General features: G+C 50.3%; 1 non-coding gene and 2 pseudogenes across 1 annotated transcript; all 3 read right to left on the bottom strand.

The window, feature by feature from the left end:
• Positions 1–801: 801 nt before the first annotated feature.
• LOC144669834 (U2 spliceosomal RNA) lies at positions 802–968 on the bottom strand (annotated as a pseudogene).
• A 31-nt stretch (positions 969–999) lies between these two features.
• On the bottom strand, positions 1,000–1,190 carry LOC144669894 (U2 spliceosomal RNA). Its single transcript, XR_013573792.1, has one exon. It is a non-coding gene; the product is annotated as a U2 spliceosomal RNA (small nuclear RNA).
• Positions 1,191–13,680: 12,490 nt separating this feature from the next.
• LOC144669733 (U2 spliceosomal RNA) lies at positions 13,681–13,857 on the bottom strand (annotated as a pseudogene).
• Between the last annotated feature and the right edge of the window lie 3,378 nt (positions 13,858–17,235).

The following is a 17,235-nucleotide window of genomic DNA, read 5'->3' as shown; positions in this document are numbered from 1 at the left end:
GCGACAATGCTTGGGTTGCCCAGCGTAGACCAGGTAGCCACGGTTTCCCCCGATAGCGAAACTGGAAGGAGGGTGGAAAATGGCTCCCTTACCATCGGTCTTTAGCGTGACCTTAAACAGGCGTTTGCCTGTCCAGATCCCCAAGTCGTCTCGAATCTCAGTGCCGCTCCCCACCTTATCGAAGTACCTGGTGAGGAAGGTGACCACGTCGGCGACAGGGACGAAGGGGTTGTACACATGCACCATCACCTCACGTTCCCGTTGCAACGGCAGAGAAAAGTGCGGCTCCGCCGTCAGGATCTTCATCTCTGGCAGGTCTCTCTTCTCCTCGAACACCCTCAGGAGCCGGACGCAGTCTGCCACTTGCTTGAACGTGACGTCGAAATAACCACCTTTGCGGGAGTCGTGCAGGGTGAAGATCTCCGTAGCTTGGAAGCCGCACGCCTTCAACAGGATCCTCCTGGTGAAGAAGCCCCGATCCATAGGTGATCCTCCTTCGTCGCTGTGGTTCACCGTGACTCGGACGGTGATAGGTAACCCACGGTATGAATTCGGATTGCGATTGGTTTTCGCCCTTCCATCCCGACCTTGCCATGGCAGGACCATGGTGTCGCCCCTGCAACACTACACTTGATCTTAGCCAAGAGGCCGAGAAGCGATCCTACACTTGATCTTAGCCAAGAGGCCGAGAAGCGATGAGAAAGAAAGAAAGTTGTGTTTTGAAAGATGTGCATGTTGAAAAGTAAAGAAAGCAGATGTTTGTAAGAAATCTATTTTTAGCATTGAAAATCCCCTGGAAAGGGGTGGTGCACCATTCCCAGAGATACTGCAATACCGGGTCGATGCGTGGAGTGGACAGAGCAAGCCCCTATTCCATCTCCCTGCTCCAAAAATCAATTTAATATATGGTCCCCAGATAAGGGACGTATCAGATATTAAACTGATAAGAACAGATGTTTGTAAGAAATCTATTTTTAGCATTGAAATTCCCCTGGAAAGGGGTGGTGCACCATTCCCAGAGATACTGCAATACCAGGTCGATGCGTGGAGTGGACAGAGCAAGCCCCTATTCCATCTCCCTGCTCCAAAAATCAATTTAATATATGGTCCCCAGATAAGGGACGTATCAGATATTAAACTGATAAGAACAGATACTACACTTGATCTTAGCCAAGAGGCCGAGAAGCGATGCCACAAATACCCTGGACTTACCCGAGTGCCATATGCCTTCCCTCCTTTAAAGCAGACTGACAGCGTTCAAAGGCTTATATATATATAAGTACTGATGCTTTTACTGTTGGCATATTTCTCCTGGGATTTCCAATTGGAACAGAAGGTTAATTTACAGAAGTTGCCTTTGTTCTGTCTTTTTCAGTGAGACTGCATCAGAGTTATGTAGATCGCCAGTATTCCACCAATCAGGTGGGAGAGGGTTGTGCCTATCCACATGGACGTCACTGTCAGAGGCTGCTGTGGGAGAAGCTTTTGAAAGCAGTTGCGTGTCTTGCAGCGAGTGAGTGACAATGCAGCAACCAACTGTGCAGAGCTGCACACATCGAATCCTAAACAAAATAAAAACAGAATTACCTGGAAAAACTCAGCAAGTCTGGCAGCATCGGTGGAGAAGAAATCAGTCAACGTTTCGAGCCCTCATGGCCCTTCGGCAGAACTGCAGCATAGTTTCAACAAGGGAGAAATATAAATTGGTTTAAGGTGGGGGGGGAAGAGACACATTGAGGGTGTGGTGTGAGCAGATAATCAAAAGATGTCAGAGACAAAAGGGTCAAAGAGGTGTTGAAGGTGGTGGTCTTTGTCTGAGAAAAGTGCTAATTAAGAATGGAAAACAGGATATTTAAAGTACAGCTCTAGTGGGGGTGGGGTGGAAAGACTAAAGGTTTTAGTTTTAGATTTAAAAATAATGGAAATAGGTGGGGAAAGAAGAATCTATATAAATTATTGAAAAAAAACGGGTGGGGGGGGAAAAGAAACGGGGTGGGGATGGGGGGAGGGGGAGTTTAAGATCTAAAGTTGTTGAATTCAATATTCAGCCCAGAGGGCTGTAAAGTGCCTAGTCGGAAGATGAGGTGCTGCTCCTCCAGTTTGCGTTGGGCTTCACTGGAACAATGCAGCAAGCCAAGGACAGACATGTTGGCAAGAGAACAGGGTGGAGTGTTAAAATGGCAAGCGACAGGGAGGTTTGGGTCTTTCTTGCGGACAGACCGCAGGTGTTCCGCAGAACGGTCGCCCAGTTTGCGTTTGGTCTCTCCAATGTAGAGGAGACCGCATTGGGAGCAACGAATGCAGTAGACTAAGTTAGGGGAAATGCAAGTGAAATGCTGCTTCACTTGAAAGGAGTGTTTGGGCCCTTGGACGGTGAGGAGAGAGGAAGTGAAGGGGCAGGTGTTGCATCTTCTGCGTGGGCATGGGGAGGTGCCATAAGTGGGGGTTGAGGAGTAGGGGGTGATGGAGGAGTGGACCAGGGTGTCCCGGAGGGAACGATCCCTACGGAATGCCGTCAAGGGGGGTGAAGGGAAGATGTGTTTGGTGGTGGCATCATGCTGGAGTTGGCGGAAATGGCGGAGGATGATCCTTTGAATGCGGAGGCTGGTGGGGTGATAAGTGAGGACAAGGGGGACCCTATCATGTTTCTGGGAAGGAGGAGAAGGCGTGAGGGAGGATGCGCGGGATATGGGCCGGACACGGTTGAGGGCCCTGTCAACGACCGTGGATGGAAAACCTCGGTTAAGGAAGAAGGAGGACATGTCAGAGGAGCTGTTTTTGAAGGTAGCGTCATCAGAACAGATGCGACGGAGGCGAAGGAACTGAGAGAATGGGATGGAGTCTTTACAGGAAGCGGGGTGTGAGGAGCTGTAGCCGAGGTAGCTGTGGGAGTCGGTAGGCTTGTAATGGATATTGGTGGACAGTCTATCATCAGAAATTGAGACAGAGAGGTCAAGGAAGGGAAGAGAAGTGTCAGAGATGGACCATGTGAAGATGATGGAGGGGTGGAGATTGGAAGCAAAATTAATACATTTTTCCAGGTCCCGACGAGAGCATGAAGCAGCACCGAAGTAATCATCGATGTACCGGAGAAAGAGTTGTGGGAGGGGGCCGGAGTAGGACTGGAACAAGGAATGTTCCACATACCCCATAAAGAGACAGGCATAGCTGGGGCCCATGCGGGTACCCATAGCCACGCCTTTTATTTGGAGGAAGTGAGAGGAGTTAAAGGAGAAATTGTTCAGTGTGAGAACAAGTTCAGCCAGACGGAGGAGAGTAGTGGTGGATGGGGATTGTTGGGGCCTCTGTTCAAGGAAGAAGCTAAGGGCCCTCAGACCATCCTGGTGGGGGATGGAGGTGTAGAGGGATTGGACATCCATGGTGAAGAGGAAGCGGTTGGGGCCAGGGAACTGGAAATTGTTGATGTGACGTAAGGTGTCAGAGGAATCACGGATGTAGGTGGGAAGGGACTGGACAAGGGGAGAGAGAAGGGAGTCAAGATAACGAGAAATGAGTTCCGTGGGGCAGGAACAGGCTGACACGATCGGTCTGCCAGGACAGTTCTGTTTGTGGATTTTGGGTAGGAGGTAGAAGCGGGCCGTCCGAGGTTGGGCGACTATCAAGTTGGAAGCTGTGGGAGGAAGATCTCCTGAGGAGATGAGGTCAGTGACAGTCCTGGAAACAATGGCTTGATGTTCTGTGGTGGGGTCATGGTCCAGGGAGAGGTAGGAGGAAACGTCTGCGAGTTGACGCTCAGCCTCCGCGAGGTAGAGGTCAATGCGCCAGACAACAACAGTACCACCCTTGTCAGCGGGTTTGATGACAATGTTGGGGTTGGACCTGAGAGAACGGAGTGCAGTGAGTTCAGAGAGAGACAGATTAGAATGGGTGAGAGGAGCAGAGAAATTGAGACGGCTAATGTCACGCCGACAGTTCTCAATGAAAAGATCAAGAGAAGGCAAAAATCCAGAGGGAGGGGTCCAAGTGGAGGGAGAACATCGAATCCTAGATTGGTTAGAGCACAAAAGGAGGCCATTCGGCCTGTCGTGTCTGTGCTAGCTCTCTGCAAGAGCAACTCCCCTAGTGCCACTCACCTGCCTTTTCCCCGTAGCCCTGCAAATATTTTCTCTTCAGATAATTAATTATCCGATTCTCTTTTGAAAGCCACTCTTGAAAGTGCCCCCAGCACACTCTCAGGCAGTGCATTGCAGATTCTAACCACTCGCTGCGCAAGAAGGTTTCTCCTCATGTCGCCTTGGTTCTTTTGCCATTCACCTTAAATGGGGGTCCTCCATGTTGTGTTTTCCACCTGACACAAACACACCGACGACACAAAGAGGATTGCGAACTCAATTCTTTGATTTGAAGAGATGAAATATATACAACAATATCTGGGTCTCTAGGACAGCTCCTATCATCGGCCCGAGAATTATACATGAGCATATACGTCACACCCTGCCTGGTGCTGCACAGCAATTTTAGATACGCTCCTTAAAGGTATACCACAACAACTCCAGGCTGTACCATTAAATAATAAGAACTATTTACATTACCACAAATTGCTCTTCTGTCTTTGAACCTACAATTGTACAAAGTGATCACCTTATGAGTCTCTGGAACGGAATGGTGCTTCGTTGATACTGTGAATTTGGTTTGAGATTGCTGTACGTTCTCACAATTCTGGTTGTCTGTAGGAGTGTTGCGCTGGGATCGTGTCTTAGATCGCGTTCTGCTTGCGATGGGGTTACTTGGTGTTTCTTGTTCTGGTACTTCCCTGATTCGCCATCGGTTTCTTCACAATGGGTGCTCGTATTTGATATGATCATGGTTCTGGACATGCTGCTGATTTCGGCCGGATTTCATGTTCCATCGGTTGGGTGTTGTAGTCATACCTTTTGTCCAATGTTTAAGTTGGGTGATTCTTTGCTCATGTGCGTCCTTCACCTTCACCTTCAGCGAATGCATCACTTACTCCTGGATGCATCGACAAATGATGACTGGGAAGGGTTGTTCGCACTGTAATTCTGCTGGTGAAGGAGTGGTTGCACTGAGCGCTGTCGCTCTAAGGTGTAGCATTGTGACAGGCCGTCACAAGCCTTGTTTACTTTGCTGACATTTCATAAGTAAGGACTTTACAGTATATACATTCCGCCATGCTATTGGACCTGGGACAGTGTGGTGATGCGGTAGTACGGTCAACTCCCCACTTTTCACACATCGGTGCGCAGACTGATCGACACCTGCGACCACTTCGAACCGGCCTCAGGTGCCAAGGGTAAATCGTGGCAAGAGCGAGGCCGTGTCCTCTGGGAACTGAACTAAGCTTTGTCCCTTTCACCAGCAGGTCAGACTGCCTGAAGCTACTGGGGATATGGTTCGGAGGGACCAGGGCATGCGTTAGAAACCGGAAGGAGCGAGTAGCTATGGTGAGAAAAGAACTGGGCATGTGGGAGCAAAGCTCCCTCTCCGTTGCGGGTAAGAACCTGCTCATCAGGTATGAGGCACTCTCGGTGTTGCTGTACGTGGCGCGGGTCTGGCCCATTCCTCACTCCTGCGCTGTGGCGATCACGCCAGCCATCTTCCGCTTTATCTGGAGGTCAAAAGTGGATCCTGTTTGCAGGGACATGATGTAAAAAAACTCTGGATGAAGGGGGAAAAAACATGCCCAACATCACCCTCATCCTGATGGCCACCTTTGTGTATGGCGGTATCAAGCTGTGTGTAGACCCAAACACCAAGCGTCACTACGTGCTGAGGTTCTACCTGTCCCTGGTGTTGCGAAGGATGGGTCTGGCCACCCTGCCGCGGAACGCTCCAAGTGCCGTATCACCTGCCCCGTGTGGAAAAACTTATGCAGAGAAACACCTTTGTCCGCAAGTCCATCAGGCAGTGGTTAGCACGTATCACCCTAGAGGCCCTGCGGGAAAAGGAGATGGTGGATTCCGGCGGACGGTTCGCCGAACAGACCGTCAGGGTCATTTGGCAGAATGCCTCATCACCAGAACTCTGAAGAGAGTGGCCGTGGTTCTTGTCGAGGTGCATCCCGAGCAGTTCCGTGACACAGGTATGGACTCTGTGCTCCAGGGGCTGTTCCCAGGGACACACGCCGAGACAAACATCAACTACCGCCGGAGGATCCACTCGGTGAAAGACACTCTTTGGCTGTCCGAAACTTGTTGGTCTTCCATTGCAAAGAGTTGGCACATTCCAAGGTCCAGGACTACGTGCTGAGGGACGCACTAAAGTTTGGGGCAAAGGCGTAATGGAGAAAGGTCGCTGTCTACGGTTGCGCTAGATGTGTCGTGTAACTGGCAGGTAATGGAAAATTTCGAGAAACACTCAGTCACAAGGGAGAACACGTGACAGGCATGAGAGACAATCCATGAGTCTTTGTAGCTGAGTTTCCGTGTGAGCAACTAGCTCACAGCGCAGAGGAGTTCTTCGATCGAGGCCTGCTGTATTTTTGTCTTTGCTTTCAGCTTGAGCAGTCAAAGAACAAAGAAGAAAAAAAAGTACAGCACAGGAACAGGCCCTTCGGCCCTCCAAGCCTGCGCCGATCGGTCTGTGGAGCTTGCCAGCTGACCAGGTATGCAGCTAAAGTCCTTCCACATCTACAGGGAAGGCAAAGTCAGCAGCGTTTCTCCCAGAGTGTAGAGAGTCCTTGGAACTCTCTTCCTCGAAAGGTGGTGGAAACAGAGTCTTTGAATATTTTCAAGACAGAGCTGGATAGATTAACAAGGCGGGGTTGGAAGGTTATCGCTGGTAGGCAGGAATGTGGGGTTGAGGTTACAATCGGATCAGCCATGATCTTCTGAGTAGTGGAGCAGGCTCTTGGGGCCCAGTGGCCTACTCCTGCTCCTAAGTTGTATGTTCAGACATGTAGGGGCATTACTTTTTACTGATTCCAGTGCTTCTCCTGCACTGAACCTGGAGAGTACTACGTCAGTTGCTGTTGAGTTGTTTCCTGATGCCCTGCTTTCTTTTGTACGAGCTGTCTAGCATCCTCGTTTATGGGCTTCCTTTGCTTGGCATTGGGCCTTCTTTTGGGCTGACTGTTGGTCTATTTCCTTTACGGGATGTCAGCATGACATCACCAGAAGGGAAATGTGTCATGTTATGAAGTCACAGTAAATAAGTCCAATGCATTATATCATTATAATAACACAAGATGATGATCAGCAGTGAGAAGGCAGGTGGCAGCAAGGATAAGTACAGGTACGACACAGCGAACAGCCTTAGATCCTGTTAAAATGTTGAAAATGTTTCTCCCCTTCTCGAAGATTATTTCCTTCAAAATTTTAGAAATCTTTCAGCTTCAACCAGAAGTCACACACAAGCCAAACAACAAAACCACCTGCGTGCACAGCACAGCACACCATCTGCCAGCCTGCAATGATGTCGGCTCTCTTTTAATCACCTTTTCCCCTCCCATCAGTCCTATTCAGCAGGCAAGCAAAGGAGCGCAGAAAATACATCTGCACGGCTGTTTCTAACTTCTAGAAAGGGAACAGCCTTATCCTAGGAAAGTGAAAAATACCTATACTGTCACAAAGTGATGAACTTGAACTGCAAAACACCACGCTTACCTGAGCTTGTGTCACAGTTTTTGCTGTCTATCTCAGCCAGTATTCTCAGTCGTCCATCCTGGCTTCTTGCTCTCTCTGCAGCTTTCAGATGCCTCCCCTTGGCCGGCCTCAGTGCTCGGTGATAGATCAGCGCTCGGTATTATTTCTGTCCTCAGTGGTAACTGCTAGGGGAGAAAGGCTTGACTTTTTCAATCACCTTTTACCTCAGTAAAATCCAAGTAGAACCTAAAGTGGCAATGCTTCTCCCTCTCAGCACCCAACATGTCTTGCCTTTTCTTCAGGTTGGATTTGAGGAAGCACTACAGTTGCTGCCTGGCTGCCGTTTCAAGTACAGAGACAAGGGGCAGCCCCATGACCCCTCCCCCGACTCCTGCACAATATGCAAATGTAGCACATTGTCTGAGTGCAATTTGGGAGCTGAAGACGATTTCACAGTGGGATACAAGATATGAGGAGAGGTTTCCTCACAGACACACCGCCACATAAGCCCCTTTAAATTTGCGCGGCTGTGCAAAAAGTTTAATGGGCCCGCACACTTAAACAAATCGGTCACGCACTGTAATGACTCGCCTCATTCAGTTCAACAGAAATTAGGATCATGTTTTTAACCTGTGCCCTAGTTTTAAAATATTTTGTGTTCCATATTTACTTTCTCAATTTGTTATTAATTTACTTTACATTGCTTTATATTCTATTTTGTCTTGGACATGCATCACGGTTCGTTCAATCTCACTGGTTAAGAAAATTAAAATATTTAGTTTGATCAGGGTCTTACACTTGTCAAGAGGAGCCCTTTCAAATACTGGCCTGCTTTTGGAGGCCTGAAGTCACTGGAGCTGCACAAGTCAAGACGGCTGAAGGCCTGATTCGCTGTGTAATATACTTTGCAGCATCTTGTTGCACTAGCAGGCAGGAAGGAGTTTTCAGCAATGCAGTTTAAAGGCTTGATACACTAAGTACACTTTCATTTCAGGTTTGTCATTTCAGGACGCTGCGTGTTTTTTTGCTCTGTTTTCTGACTCTGAAATTCTAATTCAGACTGTGGAGAAGAGCTGTTGTTGCTGCTGTTGGTTTTCTTTGTAACTGTTGTCGTTTTTTTGTGGAAAAATATACCTTATCCATAAAATATCTGAAAGAACATTACAAAACATTTCAAAATGGCCATCGCAAAAAGTGCAATCATATTCCAGTTTTTCAAATAGATCATGTCGCACCCTGCGACGCTTCAATACGATCAATGAACATTACAGACATTTCAACATGCTCATTACAGGCAGTCAGACAGTGCAATAGTATTCAAGTTATCTACATAGATCATGTTGCACTCTGAGGTGCTTCAATACAATTGTGATAAATGTAATATTCACTGCATACATTCAATGTGAGTCTTTCAGGCCGAGGGGTCTATACCTTTCCCAGTCCCTCGGTGCACTATGGCTGAAAGGTCTTAGACAGCGACCGTTCCCCACTGCGCATTTGTGGCGGCTGCCCCAAGCTTTAGTGCGTCCCTCAGCACGTAGTCCTCGGCCTTGGAATGTGCCAGCCAGTCTGCAACACTCTGCTGGGGACAACTCATCGCACTGGAAGACCAACAAGTTTCGGGCAGACCAAAGAGCGTCTTTCACCGAGTAGATGATCCTCCACCTGCTTGTCTCGATGTGCGTCCCTGTCCCTGGGATCAACACGTAGAGCACAGAGACCTGTGTCACAGAACTGCTTGGGATGAACCGCGACAAAAACCACGGCAACTCTCTGCAGACCTTCTTTGCAAACGCACATTCCACAAAGAGGTGAACAACGGTCTCGTCCCCACGACAGCCACCTCGAGGTCAACATGCAGAGAGGGTGAGACTTCAGGAAGGATCTGACGGGGAGGGCATTTCTCACCACCAGCCAAGCTACGTCTTGGTGCTTGTTGGAAAGTTCTGGAGACGAGGCATTCTGCCAAACGACTTTGACAGTCTGCTCGGGGAAACATCGCACAGGATCCACCATCTCCTTTCCCCGCAGGGCCTATAGGACGTTACGTGCCGACCACTGCCTGATGGACTTGGGGTCAAAGGTGTTTTTCTGCATAAAGTTTTCCACCAGGGACAGGTGGTACGGCACGGTCCAACTACTTGGAGCGTTCCGCGGCAGCGTGGCCACACCCATCCTTCGCAACACCGGGGACAGGTAGAACCTCAGCACGTAGTGACACCTGGTGTTTGCGTACCGAGGGTCTACGCACAGCTTGATACAGCCGCACACAAAGGTGGCCATCAGTGTGAGGGCGATGTTGGGCACGTTTATTCCCCCTTTATCTAGAGGCTTATACAGCGCGTCCCTGCGGACACGATCCATTTTCGACCTCCAGATAAAGCGGAAGATGGCTCGGGTGATCGCCGTCGCGCAGCAGTCTGGAATGGGCCAGACCTGCGCCATGTACAGCAACAGCGAGAGTGCCTCACACCTGATGACCAGGTTCTTACCCGCAACGGAGAGGAAGCGTCGCTCCCAGATTCCCAGTTTCCTTTTCACCATAGACACTGGATCCTTCCAGTTTCTAACGCATACCCCGGTCCCTCTGAACCATATCCCCAGCACCTTCAGGCCGTCAGCACTGACGGTGAAGGGGACAAAGGATCGGTCAGCCCAGTTCCCAAAGAACACGGCCTCGCTCTTCCCACGATTTACCTTGGCTCCCGAGTCCAGTTCGAACTGGTCGCAGATGTGGATCAGTCTGCACACCGACAGCGGATCAGAACAGAAGACGGCGACATCGTCCATGTACAGGGAGGCTTTGATCTGAGTGCCTCCACTGCCTGGGATCGTAACTCCTCTAATGCCCGGATCCTTCCTGATGGACTCAGCAAAGAACAGGCGAGAGAGGACAGCCCTGCCTGACTCCAGATTTAATTGGAAAGCTATCTGATTCCCACCCATTGATTGAGACTGCGCTACTGATGTTAGTGTAGAGTAGGATCCAACTGGATCCAATTGCGAATTCCCTCCCCAAACCCCATTTTGAGAGCACATCCACCATGTAGGTGTGCGATATTCTGTCAAAGGCTTTCTCCTAATCCAGGCTGATGAGGCAGGTGTCCACACCCCTGTCCTGCACATAGGCAATCGTATCCCTGAGCAGCGCCAGGCTGTCAGAGATCTTCCTGCCCGGCACAGTGCAGGTCTGGTCAGGGTGTATCACCAATTCCAGAGCGGATTTGACCCGATTGGCGATGACCTTGGACAGAATCTTATAGTCCACATTCAACAGTGAAATGGGTCGCCAATTTCTAATTTCCTCCCTTTCTTCCTTGTGCTTGTACATGAGGGTGATGATGCCTTTCCTCATGGATTCTGACATACTGCCGGCCAGGAGCATACTCTCGTACACCCCTAGCAGGTCTGGGCCCATCCAGTCCCACAGAGCCCAATACAACTCCGCCGGCAAGCCGTCGCTTCTGGGGAGATTTACTCTTCTCGAAGGACTCAAGGGCCTAAGTCAGTTCGTCAGGAGTTCGCGGTTTGTCCAGCCTCTCCCGTGTACTGTCGCCTAAGACCTCCGTGATAGAGGACAAGGAGGACTGGGAGGCCGTGCTGTCCGTCGGCTTCACGTCATAAAATCCGGCATAAAAGGATTTGCTGATCCTCAAAATGTCGGACTGCGCTGACTTTACTGATCTGTCTTCTTCATTCAGGCTGCTGAACACAGAGCTCTCTCTCTGTTCCTTTTGGAAGAAGAAACGTGAGCACGTCTCATCCTGCTCCACGGAGCGGACTCTGGAACGGAAGATGTTCTTGGAGGCAAAGTGCGAGGCTTGCTGGCTCTTCACCTCTTGGAGTTCTTCCTTGACATCGACCCCCACCGACTGCAGCCGGAGCAGATTCTGCATCTTTTTCTGGAGTCGGGACATTTCCCTCTCTTCCTTTCTAGCTTTCTGGATGCTTTTGAGGATGAAAAACCTCTTGGTGTTTCCCTTGATCGCTTCCCACCAGTGTGTCAGGGACTCAAAGAGGGGTTTCACGGTTCTCCAACCTTTGTAATCCCTCTTGAGCTCCTCAATGTTCTCTGGGGTCAGCAGTTGCACATTTAGCTTCCATGCCCCCCTGCCCACCCTCAGGTCTTCCTCCAAGTGGCAGTCCGCCAGTAGGAGGCAGTGGTCAGAGAAGAACACCGGCTTGACCTCGGTGGATCTGACTGTGAATGCACGGGACACAAAGAGGAAGTCTATCCTGGAACGAATGGACCCGTCTGGCCGCGACCAGGTGTATCTACGCTGCGCTCCGTCTGCAGGGTTGCTGAAGACGTCGTGCAGCTTGGCATCCTTAACTGTTTCCATCAGGGATCTGGACGTAGCGTCCAATCTGCTTCCGGCCCTGCCGGATCGTCCAGCCGCATCGATGATGCAGTTGAAGTCCCCGCCCAGAATGACCGGCCTGGAGGTCGCCAGCAGCAGTGGGAGCTGCTGAAAAACCTCCAGCCGCTCAGCCCCTTGTGCCGGGCCGTACACGTTAATTAACCGGAGTGGAGCGTTCTTGTACATTACGTCTGCTACCAGGAGTCGCCCGCCCACCACCTCCTTGACCTCGGAGACGGTGAAGTTGCCTCCCCGCAGCAGAATACCCAGGCCGGAGGAACGAGAGTCGTTTCCGCCCGACCAGATCGATGGCCCGTGGGACCACCACCGTGACCATTGCCTGTAGGAGCTGAACTGGATAACCTCACTTATCCACGTTAAACTCCATCTGCCAAATTTTGGCCCATTCACCTAACCTGTCCATATCCATTTGTAAATTTCTCATTTCTTCACTGCAACTTACTTTCCCACCTATTTTGGTGTCATCTGCAAATTTAGCTATGGTACCTTCTACTCCTGAATCCAAGTAAATAGTTGGGGCCCAAGGACCGAACCCTGTGGCACCCCACTAGTTACAGCTTGCCATCCACAAAAGACCCATTTATCCTGACTCTCTGCTTTCTGTTGGTTAGCCAAAGCTCTATCCAAGCAAATATATTACCCTTAGCTGCGTGTGATCTTATCTTGTGTATTAATCTTTTGTGCGGCACCTTATCAAATGCCTTCTGGAAGTCCAGACATACTACATCTACAGGATCGCCATTATCCACTTTGCTTGTCACATCTTCAAAGAACTCTAGCAATTTAGTCAAACACGATTTAGTCTTCATAAAGCCATGCTGACTCTGATGGATTGCATTTTGACTTGCATTTTAGGAGGGTAGTGAAGGCATTGGAGAGAGTGCAGAAGAGGTTTACGAGTTTGGTTCCAGGGGCGAGGAAGTTGAGTTATGAAGTAAGATTGGAGAAGTTGGGACTGTATTCCTTGGGGAAAAGAAGTCTGAGAGGAGACTTGATAGAGGTATTGAAAATCATGAGGTATCTGGAGAGAGTAGATAGGGAGAAACTGCTTGCACCGATGAAAGGATCGAGAAGGAGCGGGCACAGGTTTAAAGTAACTAGCAGAAGAAGCAAAAGTGATAGGAGCAGTGAGTGGTCAGGGTCTGGAATGCACCGCCTGATAGCGTGGCGGAGGCAGGTTCAATTGAAGAGGGAATGAGATGATTATTTGAAAAGAAAGCATGTGCTGGGTTACGTGGAGAAGGCAGGAGAATGGCACGAAGTGAAATGTTCATTGGGAGAGCTGGTGCAGTCACGACGGGCGGAATGGGCTCCTTGTGCAGTGTAAGGATTGTGTGAACGTGGATGTAGACGTTTCCGAGTAGCTGTGTAAAGTGTGTGAGCTTTGAGGTGTGAGTTTTGACTGTTGCTGTATCAGCAGCAGCAGCAGCAGCGGGCGGGAGCGGCAGCAGAGAGCTGGTTGAAAATGTTGTGAGGCGAAAGGTGCAGCTGAGAGAGTGTTTGAGAGGTGTATTTGCAAGTGAAAGATGTTTTTGTATGAGTGAGGTAGAGTGTTTGTGAGATGAGAGTGGTGTCTGTGAGCGTTGGGTGAGCGTGCGTGTTTTTTGTGTGTAGATGGTGCGGGTGAGTGAGAAAGAAAGAAAGTTGTGTTTTGAAAGATGTGCATGTTGAAAAGTAAAGAAAGCAGATGTTTGTAAGAAAACTATTTTTAGCATTGAAAATCCCCTGGAAAGGGGTGGTGCACCATTCCCAGCGATACTGCAATACCGGGTCGATGCGTGGAGTGGACGGAGCAAGCCCCTATTCCATCTCCCTGCTCCAAAAATCAATTTAATATATGGTCCCCAGATAAGGGACGTATCAGATATTAAACTGATAAGAACAGATTTTTTTTTTTTTTGTAAAAATATACTTTATTCATAAAATATCTTCAATCACATTCCAAACCATTTCAAAAACAACATTACAAGGGTACAATCCAGGTTAAACTTTTACAAAATGTATCACCAGGTGCATCAGTACAAACAATAAGAACAGATTTTTTTTTTTTTTTTTTGTAAAAATATACTTTATTCATAAAATATCTTCAATCACATTCCAAACCATTTCAAAAACAACATTACAAGGGTACAATCCAGGTTAAACTTTTACAAAATGTATCACCAGGTGCATCAGTACAAACAATATTACAATCATTTACAGCCTTTCATTTTGATCTGTACAGCCCGAGGGCCTCTAAACAGTTCCCAGTCTCTCGGTGCGCTGTGGAAGAAAGGTCTTAGACAGCGACCCTTCCCCATTGCGCCTTTGCGGCAGCTGCCCCAAGCTTTAGTGCGTCCCTCAGCACGTAGTCCTGGACTTTGGATTGTGCCAGTCCGCAACAATCGGTCGGGGACAACTCTTTGTGCTGGAAGACCAACAAGTTTCGGGCAGACCAAAGCGCCTCTTTCACCGAGTTGATGATCCTCCAGCTGCAGTCGATGTTTGTCTCGGTGTGTGTCCCTGGGAACAGCCCGTAGAGCACAGAGTCCTGTGTCACAGAACTGCTCGGGATGAACCTCGACAGCAACCACTGCATCTCTCTCCAGACTTTCTTTGCAAAGGCACAATCCACAAGGAGGTGAACAACGGTCTCTTCCCCACCACAGCCACCTCGAGGGCAACGTGCAGAGGGGGTGAGCCTCCTGGCGTGTAGGAAGGATCTGACGGGGAGGGCCTTTCTCACCACCAGCCAAGCTACGTCTTGGTGCTTGTTGGAAAGTTCTGGCGATGAGGCATTCTGCCAAATGACTTTGACAGTCTGCTCGGGGAACCATCCCACAGGGTCCACCCTCTCCTTTTCCCTCAGGGCCTCTAGGACGTTACGTGCTGACCACTGCCTGATGGACTTGTGGTCAAAGGTGTTTTTCTGCATAAATTTTTCCACCAGGGACAGGTGGTACGGCACGGTCCAACTACTTGGAGCGTTCCGCGGCAGCGTGGCCAGACCCATCCTTCGCAACACCGGGGACAGGTAGAACCTCAGCACGTAGTGACACTTGGTGTTTGCGTACTGAGGGTCTACGCACCGCTTGATGCAGCCACACACAAAGGTGGCCATCAGTATGAGGGCGATGTTGGGCACGTTTTTTCCCCCTTTATCTAGAGGCTTGTACATCGCGTCCCTGCAGACACGATCCATTTTCGACCTCCAGATAAAGCGGAAGATGGCTCGAGTGATCGCCATCGCGCAGGAGTGTGGAATGGGCCAGACCTGCGCCACGTACAGCAACAGCGAGAGTACCTCACACCTGATGACCAGGTTCTTACCCGCAATGGAGAGGGAGCGTCGCTCCCACATGCCCAGTTTCCTTTTCACCATAGCCACTCGCTCCTTCCAGTTTCTAACGCATGCCCCGGTCCCTCCGAACCATATCCCCAGCACCTTCAGGCCGTCAGCCCTGACAGTGAAGGGGACAAAGGATCGGTCAGCCCGGTTCCCAAAGAACATGGCCTCGCTCTTCCCACGATTTACCTTGGCTCCCGAGGCCAGTTCGAACTGGTCGCAGACGTGCATCAGTCTGCGCACCGACAGCAGATCCGAGCAGAAGACGGCGACGTCGTCCATGTACAGGGAGGCGTTTACCTGAGTGCCTCCACTGCCTGGGATCGTCACTCCTCTTATGCCCGGATCCTTCCTGATGGACTCGGCAAAGGGTTCTATGCAGCACACGAAAAGGACAGGCGAGAGAGGACAGCCCTGCCTGACTCCAGATTTAATCGGAAAGCTATCTGTTTCCCACCCATTGATTGAGACTGCGCTACTGATGTTAGTGTAGAGCAGTTGGATCCAATTTCGAATTCCCTCCCCAAAGCCCATTTTGGAGAGCACATCCCCCATGTAGGTGTGCGATATTCTGTCAAAGGCCTTCTCCTGATCCAAGCTGATGAGGCAGGTATCCACACCCCTGTCCTGTACATAGGCAATCGTATCCCTGAGCAGCGCCAGGCTGTCAGAGATCTTCCTGCCTGGCACAGAGCAGGTCTGGTCAGGGTGAATCACCAATTCCAGAGCGGATTTGACCCGGTTGGCGATGACCTTGGACAGAATCTTATAGTCCACATTCAACAGTGAAATGGGTCGCCAATTTCTAATTTCCTCCCTTTCCCCCTTGTGCTTGTAGATGAGGGTGATGATGCCTTTCCTCATGGATTCTGACATGCTGCCGGCCAGGAGCATACTCTCGTACACTTCTAGCAGGTCTGGGCCGATCAAGTCCCACAGAGCCGAATACAACTCCGCCGGCAGGCCGTCGCTTCCGGGGGTTTTACTCTTCTCGAAGGACTCGAGGGCCTTAGTCAGTTCGTCAGGAGTTAGCGGTTTGTCTAGGCTCTCCCGCGTACTGTGGTCTAAGACCTCCGTGATAGAGGACAGGAAGGACTGGGAGGCCGTGCTGTCCGTGGGCTTCACGTCATACAGACCGGCATAAAAGGATTTGCTGATCCTCAGAATGTCGGACCGTGATGACTTTACTGAGCCGTCTTCTTCCTTCAGGCTGCTGATCACAGAGCGCTCTCTGTGTACCTTTTGGAAGAAGAAACGTGAGCACGTCTCATCCTGCTCCACGGAGCGGACCCTGGAACGGAAGATGATCTTGGAGGCCTCCGAGGCAAAGTGCGAGGCTTGCTGGCCCTTCACCTCTTGGAGCTCCTCCTTGACATCGACCCCCATCGACCGCAGCCGGAGCAGATTCTGCATCTTTTCCTGGAGTCGGGACATTTCCCTCTGTTCCTTTCTAGCTTTCTGGGTGCCTTTGCGGATGAAAAACCTCTTGATGCTTCCCTTGATCACTTCCCACCAGTGTGTCAGGGACTCAAAGAGGGGTTTCACGGTTCTCCAACCTTTGTAATCCCTCTTGAGCTCCTCAATGTTCTCTGGGGTCAGCAGTTGCACATTTAGCTTCCATGCCCCCCTGCCCACCCTCAGGTCTTCCTCCAAGTGGCAGTCCGCCAGTAGGAGGCAGTGGTCAGAGAAGAACACCGGCTTGACGTCGGTGGATCTGACTGTGAATGCACGGGACACAAACAGGAAGTCTATCCTGGAACGAATGGACCCGTCTGGCCGCGACCAGGTGTATCTACGCTGCGCTCCGTCTGCAGGGTTGCTGAAGACGTCGTGCAGCTTGGCATCCTTAACTGTTTCCATCAGGGATCTGGACGTAGCGTCCAATCTGCTTCCGGCCCTGCCGGATCGTCCAGCCGCATCGATGATGCAGTTGAAGTCCCCGCCCAGAATGACCGGCCTGGAG

This window comes from Cetorhinus maximus, chromosome 29 (assembly GCF_964194155.1).
Source record: "Cetorhinus maximus chromosome 29, sCetMax3.hap1.1, whole genome shotgun sequence".
Classification (NCBI taxonomy): Eukaryota; Metazoa; Chordata; class Chondrichthyes; order Lamniformes; family Cetorhinidae; genus Cetorhinus; species Cetorhinus maximus.
This window is presented reverse-complemented; position numbering and strand designations above follow the sequence as displayed.